General features: G+C 29.2%; 1 protein-coding gene across 1 annotated transcript in view; it reads right to left on the bottom strand.

Annotated features, from left to right (window-relative positions):
* LOC114130276 (B-cell receptor CD22-like) overlaps window positions 1–25,637 on the bottom strand; it is a 332,047-nt gene that overhangs the window by 269,754 nt on the left and 36,656 nt on the right. The window lies entirely within an intron of this gene.

Raw genomic sequence — 25,637 nt, 5'->3', positions numbered from 1 at the left:
ACGTATTTGATACATTTTTCGATTGAAATTATATTTTTTGTACTCCAGACATAATCTTTTTACACAATACGATTTTCATCCAAGAAATACATGTCATTGAATACCATTGCATGAACACGATAACAGCAACAGCAGAAAATCAGAAAGACGAACATAGATAAAAGACTTGTTGGCACGCAATTCGGTATGTCACGTTACGCTGTCGGCCCAATAGCTATGTGTACGTGTCATTCGCTCTAACTTTAGGATTTTCAAATAAATTATCGTCTATTTTATTATATTTCAACTAATAAACTCAAATAAATATATTTGGAAGGTCGAGAAAAAGGCTCAAAATGTGAAACATAATTTAACATGAATTTTGTTATTTAATAATATAACATTGTTCTTTAAAAAACAACCTAGCATATTTATTAATTATTGATATAATTATATAGTTAATCATTAATCTCATTTTAGTTCTATTAAGTATCCGAACTTAAATATTCAAAACGTTATTAAACAATGATCGTATTGTTTTTTCGTTAACATTCCCGTATAGAAATTGACAATGACTTTACTTTATATTTTTAAATACAGAAATTTTCGAATACAACAATAAAAATATTAAAAAATAATAAAGAAATACAAACACGAGAGAGTGTGATATTTAACATCTTCATATAAATCGATGTCTTTTCACTATCATTTTTTAAATGTTAAAATTTATTTTTGCTTTTTTATTTGTATAAAAAAAAAAAATAAATAAAATACTTAACCCAGTAACTCATCTATAGTTTCTTTTTCTCTATATATTTCTTACTCACACTCATACAACCTTTTCACCACAAAATATATTACGTAAATAATTGAATTCTAAAAAATCTTACTTTTTAATTTTATTTATTTATTTTTGATGCAATTTAATTTAAGTTAAAATAGTACAAAACAGCAATGCTAATTAATGTAAGCAAAGTAGTTTTACAGAATGAGAAAAAATAATTTGATTTATTGATAGAAAAAATCACCAACGAAATTTACTATGTACCTATAAACAAGAAACGTTTTCTAAATAAAATATTATTAAGAATCTTTATGTTACATCTAACGATCAAAAAATGATAGATGTTAGAATTTTAGTTTGAAAGAACTACACTATTTTCAAACTACTTCCAACCCATTTATTTAGATGTATGTATATCGGCTCAGTAACTTTTCCATTAGAGCGAACAGAATCGCATTAACTGTTACCCAAAGGTGGATCTTTGGACTATTACACTAAGTAGATGTATAATAATATCCATGAATAAATATAACGTATACTCGTAGATCACTCTTGTCAATATTTTAGGCGTCGAGATTCTACATACAAAAAGTTGCATTTTAATACTTTATTCTTAGATAAATATAAACTTTACAAGTAAATACTTGTTTAAAACTTTAAATATTCTTTTATATTATGTAGATATTTGGTTTAAATGTTTTAACTAACAACTTTATGTAAATAGGTATAAAATATACACGTGCCTTGTCTTATAACTTCCATCCTTTGTTTATTAATTGTTCAGCTGTTTCCTTCAAGTGACTCAATTAAAAAAAAAATTACTTTTCTTGTACAAAATTCTATATTGATTATCTATTCTTTAATAATTTCCTGCTAATTCGCTCGGTTTTTAATTTTAATGCCAATACCTTCCGGTTTCAAAGAGTCGTAGATAATCACCAAATATTTTTCGTAAATTATCTTTGTTAATATTGATATAATATATTATATTAAAATTTTAAAATAAATTAAAAAATGGTACATGTGTACTAAATAATAAGTAACTCTTATAAAATTGTCATAACGTGAATGAGGTTGAAAGTTACAACAACCTTATATTTTCTGTTTATGCAAGTTGGCATACATGCCACCAATGTCCCCCTTGGTCGAGAACTCAGCACCGCCCGTTCAGCTGGAACGTACGGCGTCTGGTAATACTGCGTCGTTAGAAAAACAAGATGTCTTCCGGCCGACGTCGTGCTCTCGATCGTCATGGTTTTTTCGTTGTTCTTTCATATTAATTAGAAGGAAACCACGTGTTTTGTTTCTTCGTTATTTTTTTTACCGTTTTGTCGGTATATTTAATATCATTCGTTTTCTCTTGTGTGACGAATGATACAAGCAGTCAGTTTCGACTCGTACATTGATCGTGTGTCCAGCTCTGGTCCAGACTACAACAGGAACAATTATTGTCCTGATTGATCCATCGCCAGTTCCGGTTAAATTGATACAAGCAGTCAGTTTCGACTCGTACATTGATCGTGTGTCCAGCTCTGGTCCAGACTACAACAGGAACAATTATTGTCCTGATTGATCCATCGCCAGTTCCGGTTAGATTGATACAAGCAGTCAGTTTCGACTCGTACATTGATCGTGTGTCCAGCTCTGGTCCAGACTACAACAGGAACAATTATTGTCCTGATTGATCCATCGCCAGTTCCGGTTAGATCAGCTTCGTTCTATTCGATTCTCCACCTAGCCAGCTCCGGTCAAGAAAGAAGTGATCCAGTGATTTCCCTATTCCTTTCTGAGGTACCTCTATTTTGCTATTTATTATTATTTTATTACTTTGTTGTCTATTAGTATTAATATTCAGGTTCAAGGGACAGATAGTCCGCATTATTATATTATTATTCATATGTTATGTTATTTTGTATTTGTTTGAATATGATATTTTCTATTTGTTATGGTATAAGTTGCGTTCATTTATTTATTTATTATATATATATTATTTGTATCTCCCATCCCTTCCCTATTCAGAACACGAGTCATCGCCGTTCACGAGCCAACTAAAGGTAAGTACGGTGTTGGCGAAACATTTGGTAGCAGAGCGTGGTTAGTATATATTTTTATTAGTGTTTTGTGGGGACTTGTGGGTAAGCTGTACCATAGGTGAGCTTAATATTACGTAATTATAAGTTTTATTTTAATTAATATTATCTATTATACTCTCAACCGGGGTTAGCGTTATATTAGTTAGCGTTTTTATATATATAATTCGCAAAAATATTGAGTTCGACGCGTAACGTACACATTTAGGCTCCGTCGCGTTACACTTAATTATAGGCAGGTAATACGTATTGGGTTCATTAATAATTATTATTTTCGTAACGGGATAAACGCTTACTATTACCTTTATTATTATTTTATTTTGGTTGATCGTTTGACATATATTAATATATAACTTGTTTCTATTTTGCGATCTACTTATTACAATAGGTTATTATTATACAATCTTGTGCGTTTAGTATTTTTTCCCATATATTTAGTCGTCTATACGTGTTATTATAATATATTCTATTATTTTTTTTGTGTTTATGTATTCGCTGTGAGCATTACATACGTTAACGTTATTTTGCCTTTTATCATAATATTAATTGTTATTAATTGCGTCGCGACTAGTGGTACGGTCGCGGCACACTACGCAGGTTTAATTTCGTGCCTTTATCTGTGATATTATTTTTACGTTCGTATTGTGTACTTACTTGTTTATATTTGTTAATTTTAGTTCGGTTTTTTCGCATTCAATTCCATCTATCATTAAACTTCGGTTAATCGTTTGGTCTATTTTATTTTATAAATTTATATATCTACTTATTTTATCTTTATTTATTTTATTTTTTTTTTTTTTTCTGTTGCGTTATTAGATAGAATTCGTTATCTCGTATAATTGTTTACAATATCTGCTGTTGAGGTTTCTTTATTTTAATTTTTCGGTAATTAAATTATCATTTACCATGGATGAAGACCGTCTTAAACGAATTAAGAACCGTGCGGTGGTTAAACGTACTGCCATAGTCAATCGCATTAAATCCATTCTTGATTTAGGATTGTCCGGCGAGTCAGATCTGAGCGCCCGACAAAAATTCCTAATTTCGATCAATGACCTATCAGATTTTTGGGGAAAGTTTGTGGTTGAGAATGATGCAGTATTGGATGCGATGATTGAGTTAGGTGAAGAAGCGGAATTCTTATACTCGGTCGAGATAGATACAAATGAAATGGTGGTTTCAGAGAAAGCTTTGGCAATTAACTTCTCGTCCTCATTGAATTTACCCGAGAGGGTAGTTGAAGAGCCAAGATGTGGTTCTGAGTCGGATGCGACAGCCGGTTCAACTATACCTCCTGGTTCAGTTAAATCGCCAACGGTGACGGTGTCGGCAGTTCAGCCTTCACATTCTATGCGGTTACCAGAAATCCCTCTCCCACGGTTCTCAGGGGATCGGGCAGATTGGCCAGTCTTTCGCGATAGGTTCGTCGCTCTAGTGGACAGTCGTTCCAATATTTCCAACATTGAAAAATTCTATTACCTTCTGAGTTGTCTTGAGCTTGACGCATCTGAGGTCGTAAAAGGGATAACGGTTTCGAATGACACCTATTCCTTGGCCTGGAAGGCGTTGGTGGAACGGTTTGATAAACCGCGCAAGTTGGCGTCGTTTATTTTAGATATGATTTTATCAGCTCAGTTAACGATTTCCCACGTCTATGCATGGACAGACTCGTCTATTGTCCTTTCTTGGCTTACGACTCCTCACGTATCGTACAAGATCTTCGTATCCAATCGAATTAGTAAAATTCAGCAATTATTGCCAGCCTGTAAGTGGCTACATGTCTCGTCTGAAGAAAACCCGGCGGACTGTGCGTCTCGCGGCCTGAAACCTTCCGAATTAAATCGTCATGAGCTATATTGGAATGGCCCTAATTTCTTGTCCTACTCACCAGACAATTGGCCATCTGAAATTCCGCGACTCACAGTGGAAGAGATCCCTGAGATTAAGTCAATTTCGCTTTTGATCAGTTCCGATCAAAACCACGAATGGTTTGACAGATTTTCCTCGTATCAACACATGCTCCGAGTCGTAGTCTGGGTAAGACGTTTCGTGTCGTTGTGCAAAAAGAAACCTGTAGGTCTTGGGAGTTTGACGTTAGATGAATTGAATGAAGCACAAATGGTAATCGTCAAGCATTCTCAACTCGTTCATTTCCATGTGTTGTATCGTGAACTTCTTCGAAATTCTCGGATTTCCTCCAAACAGTTAGCTCGACTGTCACCGTACATTGATTCAGCTGGAATTATTCGTGTGGGAGGACGGCTGCGCAACTCCCCAATATCGATTCGTCAGAAACATCCGATTTTATTAGCAAAAACCTCGCACCTCTCTAGATTATTGGTACGTCATTGGCATATTTTTTTTGTCATTCTGGGGCACGCTTAGTGACTTCTCTCGTTTCAAAACAGTTTTGGATCTTGTCAATTCGTAGAGTGATTGGCAATGAATTGAAAGGGTGCGTTACCTGTGTCCGGTTTGCAGCTGTTAATCCTCAACCAGTAATGGCGGACTTACCACCCTCTCGTGTCACACCATGTCGACCGTTCTCAAAAGTAGGGATAGATTTTGCTGGCCCTTTGACTATGCGTGAACTTAAACTTCGAAAGGCACGAGAATATAAGGTTATATTTCGGTCTTGTTTGTATGACGGTGAAAGCTGTTCACCTAGAAGTCGTCACTGATCTTTCAACATCGGCCTTTTTAGCAGCTCTAGATAGATTCATTGCCCGACGTGGCCTACCGTCCGATATCTATTCCGATTGTGGGACGAATTTCGTAGGCGCGTCAAAGCAGCTTCGTCAGTTTTTCTCTGAGGCGAAAACTCGGGATCAGCTAAGTTCACACCTCCCATGCAGTTGGCATTTTAACCCCCCTAGTGCTCCACATTTCGGGGGCATATGGGAAGCTGCGGTGAAATCTATGAAAAGGCTGTTAGTCCGAGAAGTAGGGGTTCATACTTTGTCGTATGAGGAACTCAACACTGTCATTTGTCGCATCGAATCAGTTCTGAATTCAAGACCACTGACACCGTTGTCATCCGACCCAGGAGATTTGGAAAGTTTAACTCCAGGACATTTCCTAATAGGTCAGCCTCTCTTGTGCGTTCCTGAGCCAAACGTCTTAGACACATCTGATCGTTTAACTTCAAGGTGGAAGCTCCTCCACCAATGTCATTAGGCGTTCTGGAAAAGGTGGTCCTCGGAATATCTTAATACTTTACAGCTTCGGTTAAAATGGACCTCCGCCGATACTCAGCTCAGAGTCGGTGATTTGGTATTAATAAAGGATAACCTTACATCACCATTAGGCTGGCGTTTGGGTAGGGTTATGGAACTATTGTCAGGCCAAAACGAAGTTGTCCGCGTGGTCAAGTTGATGACCGGACAGGGTACGTTGGTTAGACCTGTAGTGAAGCTGGTCCGCTTACCTACAGAATAATATACTTAACTTTCAGGTTCCCTTGTAATTTAAGGGCACCTATATACAGCTTATCTCCTTGTTCACTCATGTACTCATGGTTGTTTCTACCCGCTGTGTTACCGGTGTATGGGCGTCGGTGATTCGGTCTGATTGGGCAGGGGGATGCTATTATTATCATTATATTCTTTATTTGTATTATATTATTATTTAAACTGTAAGTATAGGTTTGTTAGATTTTTTGTATTTGGTATTTAATATGTTTTATATAATGTTAAAGTTTTTCTAAAAAAAAAAAAAAATGTAACTAGGGAATCCTTTGATTCTATCCGTTTCCTTTTTTTCTTCCTAACTATGACAATACCAGCCATCTACACCAAGGCCAAGAAGTATCGGTTCCAGTTTTGTGAGACTACGTCTCCCAAGGGGGGAGTATGTTTATGCAAGTTGGCATACATGCCACCAATGTCCCCCTTGGTCGAGAACTCAGCACCGCCCGTTCAGCTGGAACGTACGGCGTCTGGTAATACTGCGTCGTTAGAAAAACAAGATGTCTTCCGGCCGACGTCGTGCTCTCGATCGTCATGGTTTTTTCGTTGTTCTTTCATATTAATTAGAAGGAAACCACGTGTTTTGTTTCTTCGTTATTTTTTTTACCGTTTTGTCGGTATATTTAATATCATTCGTTTTCTCTTGTGTGACGAATGATACAAGCAGTCAGTTTCGACTCGTACATTGATCGTGTGTCCAGCTCTGGTCCAGACTACAACAGGAACAATTATTGTCCTGATTGATCCATCGCCAGTTCCGGTTAAATTGATACAAGCAGTCAGTTTCGACTCGTACATTGATCGTGTGTCCAGCTCTGGTCCAGACTACAACAGGAACAATTATTGTCCTGATTGATCCATCGCCAGTTCCGGTTAGATTGATACAAGCAGTCAGTTTCGACTCGTACATTGATCGTGTGTCCAGCTCTGGTCCAGACTACAACAGGAACAATTATTGTCCTGATTGATCCATCGCCAGTTCCGGTTAGATCAGCTTCGTTCTATTCGATTCTCCACCTAGCCAGCTCCGGTCAAGAAAGAAGTGATCCAGTGATTTCCCTATTCCTTTCTGAGGTACCTCTATTTTGCTATTTATTATTATTTTATTACTTTGTTGTCTATTAGTATTAATATTCAGGTTCAAGGGACAGATAGTCCGCATTATTATATTATTATTCATATGTTATGTTATTTTGTATTTGTTTGAATATGATATTTTCTATTTGTTATGGTATAAGTTGCGTTCATTTATTTATTTATTATATATATATTATTTGTATCTCCCATCCCTTCCCTATTCAGAACACGAGTCATCGCCGTTCACGAGCCAACTAAAGGTAAGTACGGTGTTGGCGAAACATTTTCTTTTTTTTTTTTATTGTATTTTATCGATTTGAAATCGATAAAATACATAAAATGTTATAACTTGTTCTTAAATGTTATATTTACCATATTAAAATTTAACCATTCGTTCGATTTAAAACAACTTATGTAGACTTATTATTTTATAATGTTGTCCACTTTGGTATTTACACGATTATTTTTTAATTTACATTGTTTAATTTATTTTAAAACAGTAGTAGTGATAATTTTATATACCTACATACGTAATAAAAAAAAAATGTTTGTCTGAATAAAAGTAATATATTTCTGTTGTCAATTAAAAAAGAAGAATGTTTTACTGTATACCATAAAGGGATATAAAATGTCTCTGAATACCTTATTTTAAAGATTCTAATCGAAATAGTGACATAAAATTACTTAGTTTCAAAATGATATGTTGGTTGTAACGAGACCATCGTGGCCTGTTGGTTTGTTTATTTATTTCTTATCCTAACAGAAAATATATTACAGTATACAATATTTTTTTAAATGGTCATTTCATAAAAGAATAAGACATAAATATTATTCTTTTATTTAATTTTAGAGAATGAAAAGTAATTCTGTGTGCTGCCAGAATTCAGTATATTATCAGTACGGACCTTACTCTACGCAATATATTCATATAAATAGACTAAAAAATAATTTCAACCAATGATTTTACACGTTTACTTTTCTTATCTACCCATTCGTTCACGTATCAACAATAATCGAGGTGTCCCCGATAATTGTATTTCATCGTCGTGACATCAAAATTGAAATATTTTTTTCAAATTCAAAAACATCGTTATGTTATTTATTAAAATATCTCAATTTGAAAATTGTCTATGGTCGCAAACCAAAACTTCTCCGGTCACGTACACACGCTCGTGAACACATATATATATATAATCATTGTTGTCGCGCGTCAACGTCGATCAGGGCAAGACGTAGTCAAAGTAAATGCACCAAAAAGACCGGAGTCCAACTGTGTCTAGAATACGTATTATCGTCACCAGCTGTTCGTAATGATATTGAAACGATCGCATTCGCCCGCCGCCACATTGCAGTGTGTTAATAACAGCGATGAATTTGATATAATACGTCCATGTGTGCCACTTTCAAAACATAACATATCTAAGTGACAAGTACTCGATTTTTAAATGTCTATTATATAATATTATATTATTTAACTATAGAGAAAACAATTTTTAAATATTTGTGTCATCGGTGCTTTTAAAACACCATCATTAGAAATGCGCAAAATCAGAAAATAAAGTAAAATCTATTATTTATAATAATACAATTACATAAACAATTCACATTTTCTAAAATTATAATGTATTTTTAGTCCTATAACTTAGTTTATTTTTACAATAAATCGTATTTAATTTCGTATTCTTCTAAAAAATTATGGAAAATTTAAAAGAAAAAATATTTTCCTAAAACCTTTAGATTTTGATAATAACGACATAATTTTAAATTTTCTATTTGGAAAATATATCATAGTTTATTTAGAAAAATATATAGTATCAAAAATATTTACAAGGCCTTGTTTTGAAATATTTTACTATTTTATTCAAATCTAAAAAAAAATAACGAAAAAATATGTACCGAAGTTAAAATATAATAATAAAAATCATAACCGAAAGTATTTTTGTCAAGTTTACCATGTTTTTCCGTCATTTTAGAGTTAAAAATTAGACTTTAGGGGGCATACCCTTATATGTGAAATTCCCACTAGAGACCTGCTCGTAAATCAGCGTCTATCTGGGAACAGGGAAAATAGCGTATTTCCGAAGATTTCTTTTCACAAATCATTTTCCGTGTGGGGTGACTTTTGATCTTCTGGCCTAAAAAATTATGGTCCAAGAAAAATCAAGTCCATTGAATACTTCTATTACATCAAATCAATTAAAGGTAGGTATTAAAAATTAGGAAGAACAAAATTTAGCGTTAGTTGATAACGTTATTATAGTATAGAAGCGTATTATTATATCTATAGAATGTTGTCCAAATAAAAAATACTATAACTTGAATTTTGATACATAAAAATACTAAATACATTCATTTTTAATATATTTTTATAAAAAATTCAAATCATCGATGCAAACTGTATTATTTTATAGGAGCAATTAAATGATTACACAGGTATGTTTTAAGTAAAAATTAAAATATTTACATTTTTTATAGTTAATATACCTCATACGATTTGGCAAAAAATATATTTTTCAACGAAATACTCTAGTTAATAAAAATGCATAGTAAAAATACATATACCCACGTTAAGTATAAAAAGTTTTAGGTATTCAATTATTGTAAATATCAAAATATTTATTACCTGTTAAGTTTTTTGTATGCAAAATGTGTTTTTTTTTTTTGCAAATATTCTATTAAGCATATGCATTAATATTACTTAAATTAAAGATACATTATGATGAAATATTTTCAGACTTATCAAAATTCACCATGGTTAAACTCTGAAGTAGGCTAGAAAACTAACGGTAACCTAGGGACATTGAAAAACGTATATTAAGCGATGGGGCCGCTAAACTGTGCTCAGACGAGCGACTAAACATTAGATATGGAACAGCGGTCCACTGACAGGGAAGGTTGTTTTTCGCAAGGACAGGGTTAAAGAGGATATTAGGGACGGGGAGAAGTGAACACTGGGCAAATATTGCTTTGGCCATTTGTCATGTCTCTCGGGGATTCCAATTTGCTGCCTGGAAACAACCCGTTAATCATTGCCAGCAGAAAATTCACCTTAAACGCACATACTATTATTATTATCGTCAAAATAACGCAATGGTCGTTGAAAATCGTTTTACAAAAAAAAATGGAACCATTTTTCAAGATGACGTGTACATAGCAAATAATTGATAGGACATATGTATACATTATTATGTTGAAACTGTGAAAATGCGATTAGTGCGAATGGATTCAAATTTATTGGGCACCGTACGAGTAGGTACACATAGTGTTTCATTAGATCAAACGATCACTGATAATAAGAATTAAATACCATATATTTGAACTAAATCAGATTATTGAAATAATCAAAAATAAATTATGTTTAGTGTTTGTGAAAACCTAAATGTATAAATTAGGTTTTTTAAATAATTTTTATTGAGCATCCACTTCTCAGCTCACGACCAATGTATTAACCGTTTTGTCCGTTTTGTACTTTACTACTTTCTTATTATGAAAGTTGTTTTTATTACATTTTTAAATGATGACTTATTACGTTCATGTGCCACAAAAATATTGTGAAATCACACTACATATTTACTCTACTTAATTATTATTAGATATTTTAATCAACATTATTTTATTTGTATAACATTAAAATTGTTAATACCTTAAGAAATATATTATCTAAAATACTATGCATAATATTATATGTTCTTTATAAATAAGGACAAATAATAAACTTATGATAGCCGACCTTTGTGTAATATTACTAACAAAATATAGTTTGAAATAACGTACAAACAATAATATTTTTCTAATGTCTAAATAAAATATATTACACGAGTGTCCTAAACCATTGTCGATAGAATTAAAATATGCAAGTTGTATATAGATATTAAACACTATTTTTTATTATTTTCTTTACTGTTTATTTAATAATAAAATATCTTAGCCGATAACTTCACATTTTACGATACTGGTAAGGTGCCAGAATAATTTTAGCACGACTATTTTAATATGCATTATGTTATTTACCCTCGACCAATATAATCAAACAGTTTGAATAATACCAATAAAAAAGGTTTCGTTTTAGTTTTATTGTCTGTTTTTATATTCTACAACAAGAGTATATTTATTTAAAATTTAGACACAAATATTCAAAACGTGAACGAAAACGTTTGTTCTATATCCTATGTACAACCAAGAAATTTAAATTTGTTATTTTTTTTGAAATAAACACTACTACACAAATTCATATATTATACATAGGTAAAAAAAAATATAAATAAACGCATATAAATCACATTATAGACGTATATTGGTTAATTTCAAACTAAATATCCCTTAAAAAAAAAGTCCATTATATATATATTTTTCTTATTCAAATAATTTAAATAACTAAAAGATTATTTACACGAAATCAATTAAAATCGTACCACCCATTTGGAACTTGAACAAAGATTCTATGTAAAGTTATTATTTGTCTTAGTTTATTTACTATATTAACTTTAAGTAATATGTTAGTAGTCTTAAGCATATATTTAAATAATTAATATTTCACTTTGTTGGTATTTAGTTTTTATTCTTATTGCATTAATATAAATAAGCCTTACTTTGTTTTTCTAGTTTCGGCTTACGAGTAGAACTAGTGCTTACACATTACTCGGATTGTAGTTTTCTGGTAGAATAGATTTCAAACTTGTTACTAATCCATGGTATATGCAAAATTGAGAGATCACATTATTATTAAAATATACGAATATAAAATATTTTTATTTATAATAATATTTACATATTATATTAAGCGCCTAGTGTCTAGTATATAGTTTAAATTATTTTTTTATTTGCATGTATTACCATTGACAAAAAAAAAGTGTACAACAATACTGGTCAAAAAAAAAATAATAATAATAACAAAGGAGTAAGAAGTATAAAATCAGAGTTTTATAGGACGACAGGGGGTATGAAAATATGATATTGTCGGTAGCTGTTGAATTATTCGTGATTTTTTATACACAGTTTCTTTCCGAAAAAATATACTTTCTATTTGCATTTTCTTCACTATAAATTCATAAAACACATTTGTATAATGTATCATTGATATGAGTACAATCTTGAATAATAATACATTTAAGCCAGCTGAGAACACGAGACATAAAAATACTGAGAAATACTAACCCGGGGATGACATAAGTACGAAAAGATTTACCTAAGTGAAAATTGTGGTAGTTTCAGCACGCTGCCAGGCAAACTCGTCTTTGAAAACATTGACTGGATAACTTTTTTTAACGCTAATATTGTGTAAAACGGCGTAACGTGTAAAGGAGACAATATAAGTACGCGCGTGTTACTGTAGTATTACATTTTAATCTTAAATTCACAAATTTTATAGTGAAAATTATTACAATTATTATTATATAATAATCAATGTTTTAGAGTTATACAGATACAAAATAAATGAGAAATACGACAACCTATAAGACTATAAATAGACAAATTTTTGGGAATTGAGTTGAATTTCAACTATTCTCCTTACTTATTTCTATATTATCACAACATTATAATTGTAACAAGTTTTTTAGTTCACTTAAAGTTAAAATGTTGAACATACCACACTCAACGTAATAATTAATAAAAATATATTTATTCACTCAAACATGTTCCATCGAATTAAATCCATTCAAATTAATTATTTGCATATAACATTTTCGAGTAACAATGTGCATTGTTAAAATTGCATACTGCAGCTTAGTTAAATGGACGATTTATCTAAGATAATAATATAATAGTGTTCATTTGAACACAAGCAACAATAGTATTAGCCATAATTTCTTATGAAATTTTGCAACACGCGTTTAATGTACCTTACTACTACAACTGCAGCTGGTGTGACTATGATATGTCAGCCAATCGTTAGATACAACTAAATAATATAGCGCAGACAGTCAAAAAGGGTATTGTTTAAACTGATTTCGGCTAAGTTTGAAAAAATTAAATAAAACAAATTTCGTTTGGAGTCACTCATTAGGTTTTTTTTTTAAAAAAAAACGTTTAAGTAAGCAAATTCGAATGGGTTCGAAAATGTTTGCCAACGATTGTACGGCAAACCTACCCCATGGAGAGCGATGGTATTACCTCATATTTTTATTTATGCAAGGTGCCCAAAACGCATTCTCCTGCAGCAATTGGTGGGAAATCAGTGAAGTGGGGAGAGGAGAACAACGACAACAACAGTGGTGGCGACGGCAAGTTTAATGGACCACTGGAACGGTGGCCGAGTCTTCAATTAAAGTTAAAACTTAAAACTTTAATGTGTATACTGCTTTAAATATGATTATAATTAATATTATTGCTGTTGTTGTTATTGTTATTATTAATACTATTTTCAACCGCGAGACAGGTAGACATGTACTATAAAAAAGCCACGAGTACGAATAGGTATGTATTTTCTTTTTCGATTATGTTTTCTTCCGTTTATAAGAAATCACAAACACGGGACGTAATAATTTATTATATAATACAAGTATATACGTATATAGGTAAAAAACGAATAATTTTTTTATTGTTATTTTTTTTTCCATTCTATCATATCCGCTAGGTCGTCCGACTATATCACACGAGACAGGCGCCGCTATCAGAGCTTCGCACTGTGGACTATATATGTGATTAGGGTCCATCCGGCCATTGGTGCCGGTTGGACGCGGGCCAATCGCATTATTTATTTTACGCAGCTTACGTGATCGGCGAACAAATATCAACCTTCGGGTTCCGGTTATACGGCCCATTTAACCTCGTGGCGGAGGAAATTCGGTAGCGGACAGGCAAAAAGTATCAAAAAAAATTATACGATCCACCAGTGTGTCTGTGTCAGTATCTGTGTATAATATATGTGTGTGTATGTGAGAAAGAGAGAGATGAAAAAGGTAAAACGAAAACGTAGAGAGAGAAAACGTAAAACGAGATGACGGGGTCACGCCGCTGCCACTATCGTCGATTCGACTAAAAACGAGTGATTGGCAATTGAATGAATAAAATACAATAAAAAAAAAAAAACCAATAATAATATAATCATATCGACAACGTTTTACGATTCACTATAGATACGGTAGTTGACGGTGAAGGATATACTTCAAACGTATTGATTTACGTCGGTATGTGTGTGTGTGTGTGTGTTAGATTTGGCATTAATTTCAAAAATAATATTTCTTCGTGATTCATTGCATTATATAATACATTAAAATATCTACACACAGAACATTGTGTATATTGTCAAAAGTAATTCAAAATAATATAATATCGAAATATATGAAGGTCTTTATTGTGACAATATTCATAGCGTAATGCATTGAATTACGGGACCATATCATCATTTTTACGTTTGTCAAAGTATACATTTACTGTAAAAAAAAAATTAAGTTTTATAAGTAAATAAATACGTTCTCAAAAAAAAAAAAAAAAATACAAAATACAAAAAAACACAAAGAATATTATCATGCTCAAACGATGCATAAATAAAAGGTTCACGGTCTCACAGAAGCCAAAGGTTATATAAAAATAATAGAATATTCCAATTTTTATTCATCATAAAATATTATTGTAGACTTTAAATTTGATAAAGAACTATAATGAATTTAAAGAAAACATTAATGCACTAATGGTGAAATAAAAAATTTGGACTTCTGCCGAAAATAAGATATAAAATATACAGTTGTACACACTTTTACCTACAAGAATACTCAATTGCTCACAAATTTATAATTTATATAATATAATACTGTTTCCCCTTTTTTGTGTAATTAATGTAAATTTCCTAGTACACTAATTAAAAAAATAATAATAGTAGATAATTCAGGTTATATATTTTAACCTATACCTATATTGTAATTTGGTTTTATTCTGCTACATTAACAATTATTAGGCATAATAATTAATGATTAATTATTATTTAATACTTGTAAATGAATATATCGTAGTCATGAAAATATTATAATTTGTTGTAGGTATAACAGTCAATAAATTTATATTTCTAAATTTTGTACTGCAATAAAGTATTTTTTTTTCCTATAATCTTTCTTTACTTCGATGAATTCCTTTTTAGACCAGTTTTAACTTTAACTTGTAATATTATTTCAATAATTTTATGAATATGAAGATAAAACGTGTCCAATTTACTATTGTTGCATACATATAAATGATATAATAAATCTAAATCTAAATTATCCTTAGATATGTATATATGTTTTTAATCATCTGTATAATTACTATTGAAAATATTTAAAAACATTAAATATTGTAAAAATATTCTTAAGAATCTTACAAAAATTGTCCTTGACACAAAATAAGTATAGTTTATCATTTAACATTATTATATATAATTTATTATTAAGAACATTTTAAATGTAAAACTAAAATTAATATAGAATAGTGTCGAGTAAAGGCATTTGGAGCCAGTAGGTCGACATCTGCTTCTACGCCCCTAAGTCACTTTTTATTAACGATGTTCAAAAAATCAAATTCCCATTTTATAATACCATATAATAATTTAACTTCGTTTAACTCCAAATTAGTTTCGTGTGTCTTTTAAACATAATATGTCTATAGTTGATCTGACTCAAGAGTTTAAAACGAAGAACCGTTTAATTATAATTTAAAATATTAGCAAGTCTTAATCTAATGTTCTAACATCGTAGATTATCTTTCTAATTATATCTAATTATATATTTAAGCAAACCTATCTAATATCTATACCTCTACAGATTAAACTGAATAATACATAGGTGATTATCAGAGACTCAAATTTTAGTATTTTTTTTTTTTTAACTTATTTAATATTTAGTTAAAATAGTTAAAAATGTTTTATAGTTTATCTAAATAACCACTAATAGACACAAACACATAACCCAACATCACATCAACTATGTGAACGAGTAGGTATAACAAGTATATCTATTTCAAAATAATTTTTATGTGAATCCAGCATCTATCAAGTTATTAAATATTTGAATAATTATAAATTTTATTTTTCAAATCTAATTAATATAATATTTAAAACGTTTTATTTTATATAATGCTGTAACATGTATACTCTTAAACTACCTTAAATTCGTAAGTTGCGTCATCAATTATTTCTCAAAAATCAAGCCCTAATAATTACATAATATTATAATTGGTTATAATTATACTAAGAACTACTAATTTTAAACATTTAAATGTGATTGATTTATAAAAAAAAATAATCACGATATATTATATAACATGTCTAATTCTAATAATACTATTTAAATAATAATAAATCGCCTTGATTAATTAAATAACCATAATTATTATCGGTTATATTAAGTTATAAAATTAATTGATATTCAAACTGTAATTTTGATTTAATTAAACCGGAATATCGCAAAAAGTACTCACGGGTACTTCTCAAAACATTATTAAATTGCTAATTTAATGGCAGAACCATAGTTCGTATTCTAAGTATTTTGTTAAATTTAATGGCACAAAACTTGCATTTTGCAGGTCACGTAATAGTATTTTAATGATATAAGAATTTATTTATTTACATGGACTATATTCATAACAAATAAAGTTCACAAAATATATTAAAATAAAAATTGTGAAAATGAAATGTTTCTTTGACCACGTCATTTCATGAATAACATAAACGTTAGGTAATTGTTTTTATTCGCCATAAATTTTATATTATCATAGACAGTTAAGCAATACATCATTGTCTTCGAATACAATATTCACGCGAATTAACTTAACTACTAGTTAATTATTGTATTGATATAAGCATCATTTAAATTTTATTAGTTTATTTATTATCAATAAGTATCACCCACCACTAAATCGAATATAAGTAAATTATAGATTACTCACTTCTATCGAGATTGGATACTGCTGTGATAATCCCGAGAAGAAAATTCGGTTAACTATAGGTACTTACGCAAAACAATGCCTTTCTTAATTTTCCGTTGTATTTGTATGTAATATAAAATGATCCACGCGTACTTGACAATGACCGAGGATATTTCGATTGTTTCGCTAGATTTATAGACAAACGTTCAATTACTGCAAAACGAAATATTTCAATTGGACAACATAAACAGAGAAAGGAACTAGGTCTTCATTAATAATGTAAACCTAATAAAACAGAGTTAATGTGGGATAAACCGGATGAGGTTCCACTCACGACTTGCGAGTTTCAAACTGATAATGGATGAAGATAATTATTACGAAATTCGGTGAAATGCAGGTTAAGTTAGGAACGAAATCATGAATTATTTTACTATAGGCTATACTGCGTTCCATGACATCTATGTGTCACACACATAAATAAGACTAAAAACCATGTATATATTATATATATAATATATAAGATATCTTAAAAATACTAAGAAAACATAAAAATGTTTTTTATATAGTTTTAAATTTATTTTGCTCAATTTGACTATTTATGTAAGTAAATTTAAAATTTAAAATTTAAAATTACGTAAAAAAAAAATATTTTATGTCATATGAATGCAACGTAATCATATAGAACTTCGTCAAATGTGTTTAGTTTGACGTGATATATATTATAATATTTGAAAATAATGAAACCCAATATGAGGTGTTTTTTCTATTGTTTTTTAAACGACATACAAGAACTATAACGTTAGATCGAGCGGGGAGGCCTTCTTTCACCGAATAATATAAAAATAATGCAACCAAATAACCAGTGTCAGCGAATATTATTATTTTTCAAAATGCCAATACTGCAATTGTATATAAATACTTTTTTTCTTCTTCCCCTTTTTTTTTCCGTTAAACCAACTCAACATATTATTTTTCACTATGTGTCGTAGGCGAGTCCTTGTTTACCACTCCTCTCCCTTCCACAGACGACAATCGGAACACAACGACGGAACCGTCAAATTAAATCTACGCGTATCCATTTAATCTCAAGTTTTTCAAGCTACAAACACACAGAGACTACCCTTAAACGCCACTACCCCATAACCGATCCCCTGCAATCCACACCACCGTAAATCTACCGCGAGCCAATCTCCTAGATTGTATAACAACAAGAGTATATTTTATATAATATAGCGGTGATGCAGGTCGCACAGCGTTCGTCGTCGTTGTCATAGAAAACGTGACGGTAACTGTTTTTCATCATAATTCACGTCCATATACCGTTTGTTTTATACCTCCGCACTTATAAAACCGAACAATTTTTATCCCCACCTCCCGACCCCGACGCCTCACCGTCGACCATCATCCCGACCGTATCTCCAAGTTTACATTTTAATAACAATAAAGGTTGTCGTCTGCCGGCATGCACATTTTAATACGTTTAATGCGTGTCCCGGCGACGTTTTCCCGCGATTGTTAACGATAATGGAGCACTGAAAGCATTATTATGTATGTATACGTTACCGACGGAGGTGACAGGTGAGGGGATGTCGTGATGTTAGGGGCGGTCGTAGGTCCCCAGGATCGAATTTGTCAACTGCCAAAGGCAAAACATTCGATTTTCGTATTTACGACCGACACGGTAATGGGACGCCGCCGACGCGTTATTGTCGTCGCTGTCGTCACCGTATATGATCAGCAGCTGTAGTTCGCGTATACTCGACCGATACGTATGTATTTCGGCATTGTCGTACCATTATATACGTACCCATCGGGTGTCTAACAGCAAGAACATTGTACCGCCAAAACGTACGATACAATATCATATTTTAATTTCACTAATATTACAGATCGTTCGTAAATACTTACTGCGATAGTGATTTTTTTCAACAATGATATTATATTATATTGTACTAGAATTGTAATAATGTTTCATATTATTATTTTAATAATATATTTACAGACTTTTTCGTACTGAATCTTTGGAAACATATATATATTGTATATATAGTACCAATTATATATTACATAGGTTTGTAGTTTTGTTACGAAACTATACCATTTGCTGATAAATAAAGGCAGTTGAAAATTGAAAATTGAGTATCTCATATCGTTACTTCTTTACCAATATTGTCTTCAGTTGTCTCGATATATTCTCTCTGTAAAGCTCTCAACTAGTAACGATAAAAACACAATATCAATTTATTAGTTTACTAGATATGTCTAACGTATTTTCGCGAACACTAAGTTATTTAACGAGCTAAGTGATTTCCCGTTTGTCAACATGTTGACAATAACTTTCGTTACGCCAAATACAATTTATAGTCGTACTTAGTATAAAGGCTCTTAAGACGCTCATAATCGGATTGAACCTGATAAATTGGCTTTAAACTTAACGATAAGAAAGTGAATTCGGGTATTATAAATCGACGATTTTTTTTTTCCAAAAAAAAATCACACTTTATTAATATGAGTTTTATTTAATTGTTTCTTTTCGTGTATTTTAAATATCATACTTTATTTTTAGTTTGGTTCTAAAGTTATAATTCATAACACACAGTATTTTTTTACAAAATGCATTTCAAAAAACATATAATTATATAAATATACTCATAATAAAAAGTTACGTATACATTTTTTAATAAGAATTAGTTTTACTTTACAATAATTTTAAAACTTATAAATGATTTTTTATAAATATTGAAATATTACAGGTACTTACCCGGCTAAAAATAAAATATTAGGTTTTTTATGTTTTTAAATTGCATAATGGTTAATAGATTAAACATTTAATTTCATAGTATATATACTATAAGAAAACCTTAATAACCAAACGATTGTTTGTATTAAATATTATGTATAATCATAAAACTGATATTGAAGTATTATTTACTTTAAGTGTTTAACAATGTGTACAATACCAAATCCAAGAACAATGAATAATATTTGTATGAATACAACTTGAAAAACACTTTCGTTTTTAATTAGTAACAAACACTTCTGAACATAAGTATTTAAAAAAATAAAAAAAACATTCTTAAATTTAAAAAGTTTAGAACTAAACTTCATAAGACATTATTGTTTTACGATTCTAAAACTTTCCGTCAGAATTAAGACCATTTACTATAATAATCAAATACTCAATAGTAGCATATAAGAGTTATATCAAATAATAAAACAAGTAAAATTTAAGTTGATTTTATTATTTCAAATTTATTTTACGTTATATCATGCATTTTTTTTTAAATTATTTACTCTATTTTTATAAAATAACTATATATAATTAAACAACTATCAAATTATACAATTTATTTTTTAATTACTTTTACTAGCATAGATAATACAAATAATATTAGTATCATTGTAATGATACAATTCATATTAATTGTATATAGTATCCAAATAAAAATTAAATTTAAGCAATTATCACTACTTTGTTTTAAATTTTTTTTTTTAAAACTTTACAAAACCCAATAAATATATAGAGCCCTTCAAAAATATGTGCATATCATAAACTTGAACGTTTATAACATTTGATACCTTGAAAAATGTGTTTACATATAAAGAATTTCTACACATGTCTCTTATTTTGTATAGATTAAATAAATGTAATGAACAAACTGAATATACCAAGAAATATATCACTGAATTTATAAGGATATTATTCATTTCGTTATTTTCTTATTTGATTTTTTTTCTAATTCGCTCCAGCAGATCCGCGCAATACCTTTTGTTTGATTTTATACGACACGAATACTCATCTATACTTAAAACAAAACTTCGAAGACTTTAATTCAGACAATTTATATTTTATAAAAGGTTCTGAGCTACCTGATGTAGTGATGTGGAAATAACATGAGCAGGTAATATTCTATCAACGAAGAACTGTAATCGGAATTTCTCTTCCGGCAACCGACCTTTCCCACTCTCTATGATACCCTCCTTTAATTCCAACGATCCACTGACGTAATATGAAACCGGAATTTTGGATTTCATTTCTTATCTAATTTATATAACTTGTTCAAAAATTCCATGTATTATTCAAATATTGTTTTTCCAGTTCATTCTTGACATAAAATCTAGGACAGTTGTCATTCAATTTTCTTTAAATACAATCAAATGGTCAGAAAACTTTTATTGTTACATAAACTTTCTTATGCTGAATAAAAAAAAAAGTAAACAAATATTGAAATTATCCTTTGGATTGATATAACTTTAAAAAACTTCAAAACAAACTTCTGACATTCGACCTTTTTCCTTATAACCTTAACCACAATAGTAAATAAACAACCATACATTGGGTGGAACATAACATATATTTTTGTTTTATATGCTTTATTATTTCATAAATTAAATCATAAATTATATTAAAAAAATAATAATAATACATATTTGACCCATAAATTAATTAAAAAATACTTAGTAGTTTTTAAATTATTTTAATCCACGTATCTATTTCTAAAAATATCAATACCTAATAAAATAAGCAAAATAACCAAATACGTTTTACAAACTACTTGAAGTGCTTACAAAATGTCTAAAATAATTATTTAGGACAAAAACAAAACACCTTGTATGCTCCCTCAAATTTTAATCTATACCACAAATTTAATAAAAGACAAAAAATAAACTCTCTAACAGCTTGTAATAGATAATATATACAACACTTTTCTTCTTCTTAAAAAAAAAAAAAATAATAACAAAATGCAAAAAAAGTTCATTGAGTAAAGGAATAAAAATCCATCATAAAACTTTAATAAAATGTACCTTCTGCGTATCTGTAAAAATGTGAAATTTTCTTTATTAAATAATTTTTGTTGAAAAAAAATATAAGGAAGCCAAGTCCGGTTATTATGGTAATTTAATGAAACGTGGCCAAAAAATAATATTAAATGATTCACTCGATATACAACGTGTTTTGTTGCGATTTCAAAGGTATCTCATAACTCAAAATAATAGAACACTTTTCATCATTTTTCAGAAATACAAAAAAATATTTATTGAAAATGATTATATCAAAAGATAAGCATCGTTTAACTTAATATATGAAAATGTAAAAATGTACGTATTTGTATAGATGATTAAGTGAATAAAAAGAAACTTCTATCAAATTTCATAACACATTTTTTATTTTTTATTGATAATTTTGTCATTAGAGCTACGTGAATTTACATTATTATAACCTAATAATATTATTGACAGTTTTACATTAAGAATAAAAAGAGATTGCATAGTAAAAATTATATTTTTACATTAGAATATGGTTGTTGATACACTCATATACATGCATTGATTTTAAGTACTTATATGACATGATAAATAATAGAAATCATAATCTATAAATTGTATAATAAATATCCTATGAATTTTGATATCAGTTCATTGTTCAATAATATTTTAGTTTAATTGAAATATAAAATAATTGTACACCAAGTATTGTAAATGATTAAAGTATCTAGATTATAAAACCATTTTTAATACTATTTAAAAAATAAATAATTGTATGTTCATAAATCATGAAGTTAAGTATAAAAAATTCAAAATAAAACGTCAATTAGGTAACCGTCTCCGCCGTATAGTTTACTGTAGGTGTCGAGCATAGATACATAGTCATTCCGTAAGCTCTGCATACCGAATGTATTAAATTTGAATTCAATAATAAATTATTGTTTACGATACAAATATAATTTTGACTTAAGACAGCCAAATTTCGGTTATCAAGGTAACGACGCAATTATTTGATTAAACGTATTTGATTAAAAAAAGTAGTAAGTAATAGGAGTTTTAAACTTTTGCCTAAAAATACTTGAAAGATCTAATTTACTATAAAAAATTCTTCCTCAAATTTGATGATCATAAGCATTTCTCTACTAAAAAAAAAAAATGCATTAAGTTTTAAACACAAAAATAAAAAAATGCATTTCATTTTAATACAACTAATAATAATTCATTCTTTACTCAACTCAAAATCTAAAATTGAAACGTAAGACTTCGTTTTTTATTACAAGTTTTTTAAAAATAATAATAATGTTCATCTTATTATTGTCATTATTTATCAGAAACTTTGTTAAAAATATATATTTTTATAAAGTTAATACATTTTATAAATAAAATATTTGCTTCCTCTTTTTTTTTTTTTTTTTTTTGAAAAAAAAGTAAGTATTTTTACAATGACCAAATACTTTTAATTATTATAGTCATATGATTGTGTTCATGTTGATTGAATAATATTTTTATTTATAAACAAATACGATAAATAACCATTAGTACAATATACTATACATGACAATAATTGATAATGCATTTTATTAATGTCATATAGACATTTAAAACAACAATAAATATCTTAAAAATATAATACTGATTAAATCAAAAAATAATAAATACAAAACTCTATATCATATACTATATATAATATATTATATTATATATATATATATATATATATATTATAAATAAGTTTTATGGTCTGTAAACAATATTGTTTTATCTAATAGTATAAATGTCCAAACTGTTTGCCGTTAACTACCAAACAATGAACAATAAGTGGATGAAGGAACCCCATTATTGTATTTTCAATGCTTTGAGGTGGAACTGTATTTATTGCAGTATTGTACAACTGCCATAATCCTTGAATTATGTTAGAACAAAATAAAATGTCTCGACCTCACTTCACTTTTTAATATTATGATTCAATTAAAAAATATATATATTTAAATTCTTTGAAGTTTTAAGACTACGTTTGTAAATATTGTAAAATAAAATATGCCATCGGAGTTTATTTAGTTTTTTAAGATAAGGTTAATTATATAATCTGTATACATTTCATTTGTATTTAATAATTTGTCTTGAGTCTTTGATAACGGTATTGCAGTGTGTAACATAATTTGTTTTGAATGTCTAACGCCAAAGAAAGTATTTTTTTTTCTAAAGATAATTTTAAAACTATTAACATTTTTCGCATTGTAAATCTAAAACCGAAACAAATTAATAAAGTATTCAAGTTATTTCGAAGATACAAGCTTCGACAGATTATGTCTTTATAACAGCTTTTAAAAACAATTTGATGTTATTTTAAATATTTTTAGCTTATAAAAATTCAAAGTTTGTAGGTTAAACTTTTCCAATAAAAATAAAATAATATACATTTTATTATACTTGCATAAATTGACCAAATACCTAACAGCTGTTTAGAAAAGTTTAAATGTCAAGTATAAAATCCTTAACACAATAAAAATATAAAACACAAGAATTTTACGTTGAAATTTATCATCTAGAATTTTTATTAAAAAAAAAATTACATTAACATAAAATTATTAGAATGTTTAAACATGATATTAATATTTTTTTTTTAATTATTTAAAATCTATTTATTACATAAAATATAAAAAATTATATATAACAAAGTGACTTATCTACCTTCTAAAAGCTAAGCTTGTGTTGAAAGTAGAGAGCGACAATTTACTTACAAAGTAATTTTAACAAAATAAAATTAAACAAGGATAATACACAATAGACATTAGACATACTAACTGCTTGTAAATATATTATACAACTATCCCAAGTACAATATTAACCAGTTATCAATAGTGGTTTTAACATTTTTCTGTTTGTTTATTATATTCTTTTTAATAAAAACAGGCATTGGATTAAAATAAGTAGGACACATAAATACACATAAATAGGAAGTCCACGAATTTTTGACCAAAAAAATTTTTTTTAATACGACACTTTAACGTCGTATGCTAAATGTTCCCTTTTAGTTTTTTCATTATTTTTAGTTCTCTAACTATCTATATTTTTACTTATCCATAAAATAGCAATTTTTTTAAATAGTAAATCCACAGATAATACATTAAATAATTTAAAATGTTGACTTGTTGAACCTACAACAATAGGTTTCTGCAAACATATTCGAACAATTTGTCTTTGTTGGATTAATAAAGGTTTTAGAGCATTAGCAGATAGCCCTCCCCAAATAAGGAGACCATATTGAAATAATGCTTGATATAATGCTAAATATACTGTTCGAACAACTTTTATTGGTACTACCATTCGTAGTATATAAAAATTATAACTTAACGTACGTAAACGCATTACTAAATTGTTCACGTGAAGATTTCATCTTAAATGCTTATCAAAAATTAAACCTAAATAACGAATACTAGAGATCCTTGATAATGTTTTACATTTCATTTCACAGTTTTGATTATTATTATCACAGACAAAAAATATGACTTTCGTTTTAAAATTATGCGTGAAGGTAAAACTAAAATATATGTTAAACAAATAATACATCCCGGTCAAAAGTTATAATATCAAGATTAATGGTACTCGTACTACAATCTTATACAAAATTTTTCTGTC

Source organism: Aphis gossypii, chromosome 3 (genome assembly GCF_020184175.1).
Source record: "Aphis gossypii isolate Hap1 chromosome 3, ASM2018417v2, whole genome shotgun sequence".
Lineage (NCBI taxonomy): Eukaryota > Metazoa > Arthropoda > Insecta > Hemiptera > Aphididae > Aphis > Aphis gossypii.
The sequence above is the reverse complement of the archived record's forward strand: the minus strand, read 5'-3'. Positions and strand labels throughout refer to the sequence as shown.